Source organism: Marmota flaviventris, chromosome 12, assembly GCF_047511675.1.
Source record: "Marmota flaviventris isolate mMarFla1 chromosome 12, mMarFla1.hap1, whole genome shotgun sequence".
Taxonomy (NCBI): domain Eukaryota; kingdom Metazoa; phylum Chordata; class Mammalia; order Rodentia; family Sciuridae; genus Marmota; species Marmota flaviventris.
In genome coordinates, this window is record NC_092509.1 from 69,072,559 (window position 1) to 69,075,713 (window position 3,155).

General features: G+C 47.1%; 1 non-coding gene across 1 annotated transcript; it reads left to right on the forward strand.

Annotated features, from left to right (window-relative positions):
• Window positions 1–2,471: 2,471 nt before the first annotated feature.
• Trnaa-agc (transfer RNA alanine (anticodon AGC)) lies at window positions 2,472–2,544 on the forward strand. The gene has a single exon. It is a non-coding gene; the product is annotated as a tRNA-Ala (tRNA).
• The last annotated feature ends 611 nt before the right edge of the window (window positions 2,545–3,155 follow it).

Consider the following 3,155-nt stretch of genomic DNA (forward strand, 5'->3'; position numbering starts at 1 on the left):
ATGCTCATATATGAACACGTGACCAGGGTAACTCCACATCATATACAGCCACAAGCATGGGAAGCTAAACTCCATGCATGTGTGATATGTCAAAATGCATTCTACTAGGCTGGGGTTGTGGCTCAGTGGTAGAGCACTTGCCTGGCATATGTCCTCGAGGCACTGGGTTGGGTCCTCAGCACCATATTAATTAATTAATTAATTAATTAATTAACGGTATAAAATGCATTCTACTGTCATGTATAACTTAAAAAAACAATAAATTATTTTTAAAAAATTAATTTTTAAAAATGAAGTAAGAGTGAGAGAGAGAGGTGAGTTGACCAGATGAGAAAGCAGACCTGGGCCCTGATGGACTAGGAGGCGAAGAAACACACTGTTGGTCCCAGAGGCGGGGCCACTGATAATCCCACATGTGGTCCTTCTGAAAATAACATGGAGCCCAATGCCTTAGCTGAGATTTCCCTGAAAAATAGAACCCATAGGGGAAGGGGAGAGGGGTGGGGGGTGAGGGAGATTTAGTTTAAAGAATTAGCTCACGCGTTTATAGAAGTTGGCAAGTTCAGAATCTGCAGGACTGGCCAGCCGGTGGTAGACCCGGGAAGAGCCCATGTTGCAGTTCAAGTCTGAAGTTCATCTGTTACAGAATTTCCCTTGCTTGGGGAGGGTCAGTGTTTTCGTTCTTTTCAAGCCTCCAATTGATTAGGCAGGGCCCACCCACTTGATGGAAGGGAGCCTGCTTTACTCAAAGTCCACAGATTTCAATGTTAATCTCATCCCAAACACTGTCACAGAAACATCCAGAATAGTGTTTGCCCACATAACTGGACAAATGGCCCAGCCACATTGACACATAAAAAAAAAAAAAACGTCACAAGCCAGTTGTGCCCACCAGGACTTCACCACATGTATGTCTAAGTTTACCTAACCGTGTGTACATGACAGCGTGACAGTGTGTGTAACAGGAAAGAGTCTCTGGGGCCAGAATGAACAGGAACGATCATCTAGCTGTGTGGCCTTACTAACTTACTTCACCTCTCTGTGCTTCCGTTTCCTCATCTGTGAAAGGGACATAGTAACAGCACCCAGCTAATAGAAGGGCTATGATGAATAAATGAGTTTTTAAAAAACTCAGAGCCAGCACGTGGCAGTGAGTGTGGGCCCATGGTACAACTGGAGAAGTGAAGATATTAGGCAACTCTGGAGTCACAGAATAAAGATGTGCACAATGTCTTTTAGCACTCCGTGATCTTCTTCCAAGCACACCGCTGTCGGCCAGTGAGTGTTGGAAACCTCCAATAAACATCTGGAGGCCCACTTCCTTCCTCCCCAGGCCCCTCTGCACAAAAGGCTCTCCTTAAACAGGTTCCAGTTCTCAAATTCACTGTCACACACAGTGAGCTGGAGGAGAAGGACAGGTGCAAAAAAGTTTTAAAAGCTTAAAAATAGTTTATCATCTCTCAGTTGTTTCAACACACACAGAGGCCTCGTGCACACAGACACACCATCGCCCTGCCCAGCCAAACCCTGCCCTGAGTCAGACACACCTGCACCTCACAGCCGCAAAGACACCCCATGGTCAGCTTGCCCCAGAGAAAAAACGCCCTCCCAAGTTTTCATCGTAGAGATGGTTGGGAGCGTTGTTGGGAGCTTTGTGTAGCTCTCAAGAAAGTCCGTTGTTTACTGTTAGGCGGGCAGGTTCAGGAGCAGCAGAGCTGGTGAAATGTTGTGGTTGTCTTGCAAGAAAGTTCCTCTTCCCAGGAGCTAAGGGCCTGAGATCAAGGTCGAGGCTGATAAGACTCTAGCACAGAGCCTCCTCATGGAGGGCATTACCATATAGCAACTAGGCCTCCTGCACCTTTGCACAGAAACATCCCCAGGCTCCAAGCACGCCACAGCCTTGAGGTCATCAGAGACCCCAATCTTAGGCACTTTTCTCCCATTCTCTGTCTCCGCTCTCCACAGATCTGCATTTCAAATAATTATCCCAGGAAACCGCCATGCAGGTGGTCGGCAGAGGACAGGCTGAGAAGACTCAAGCGGGTCCTGCTGGTCTTAGCTGCTGATCCTGGCCCTTGCTTTCTGCCCCTCCTTTTCCCATTGCCCACAGCAGCCCTGGTGACCACCGACAGAGTTACCAATAGCTACAGGTTCAGTAAATGGGCAAGGGGCCATGCCCAGATCCAGTAACCAAGATGTCGGATCTCAGGGGGACACGAAACAGCTCCATTCCTAAAGATGAGTTTGGAGAACATCCTCCTCAGGCGGGCTCTGAGAGCAGGCCACCCCAGACTGTGGGGGACTGCAGCTTCTGCTGTAGTAATGGAGTGAGAGAAGGAAGTGACCACAATGGCTTTTAGGGGTGGGTTTTAGCTGGGTTACTGAAATGGACAAGTGACCTTTGAAAGCCCCTTTCAATTCTGGGATCTATGAGGCTAAACAAATCAGCCCATTAAGAAAGAAGAGAGGGGTGGGGTTGTGGCTCAGTGGTAGAGCACTTGCCTAGCATGCACGGGGCCCTGGGTTCGATCCTCAGCACCACATAAGTGTAAAATAAAGATATTGTGTCCACCTAAAACTAAAAAAAAAAATATAAAAAAAGAAGGAAGAGAAAATATGGAGCATGTATGTCTACAGAAGCCTGCAGTAACTCCCACGCACCGCACCGTGGCTACCCTTTCTCACTGTATTGACAACTGGCTGGATGACTGGCGTCTCTGCTGCACCGCAGGCTCTAGGAACTCAGGGGCCTTCTCCATCCCATGTGAAGCTCTATCCCCAGCTACTGGCCAGTGTCCAGCATATAATAATGACAGACACCGTTCTGAACACATTACTCATAGTACCCCATTTAATGCTCATAATGACCCTGGAAGGTAGATACCATCATAATACCCATCTTGCAGATGAGCAAACTGAGGCAGAAGACTGTCTGGGGTTACACAGTTACTAAGTGATAAAGCCAGAAGTATAACCTGGATCTCAAGGCCTCTGCTCTTGCATGCAGTAGGTGCTCCATAAAATATTTGTGCATAGAAAATATCTCTGAGATAGTACCACTGAATTGAAATGAGAGTTACATAGATGATAGCCTAATATATGAAAACAAAAACAGTAGCCAGGTAAAGAATAAGCCACAGACAACTTAATTAGTG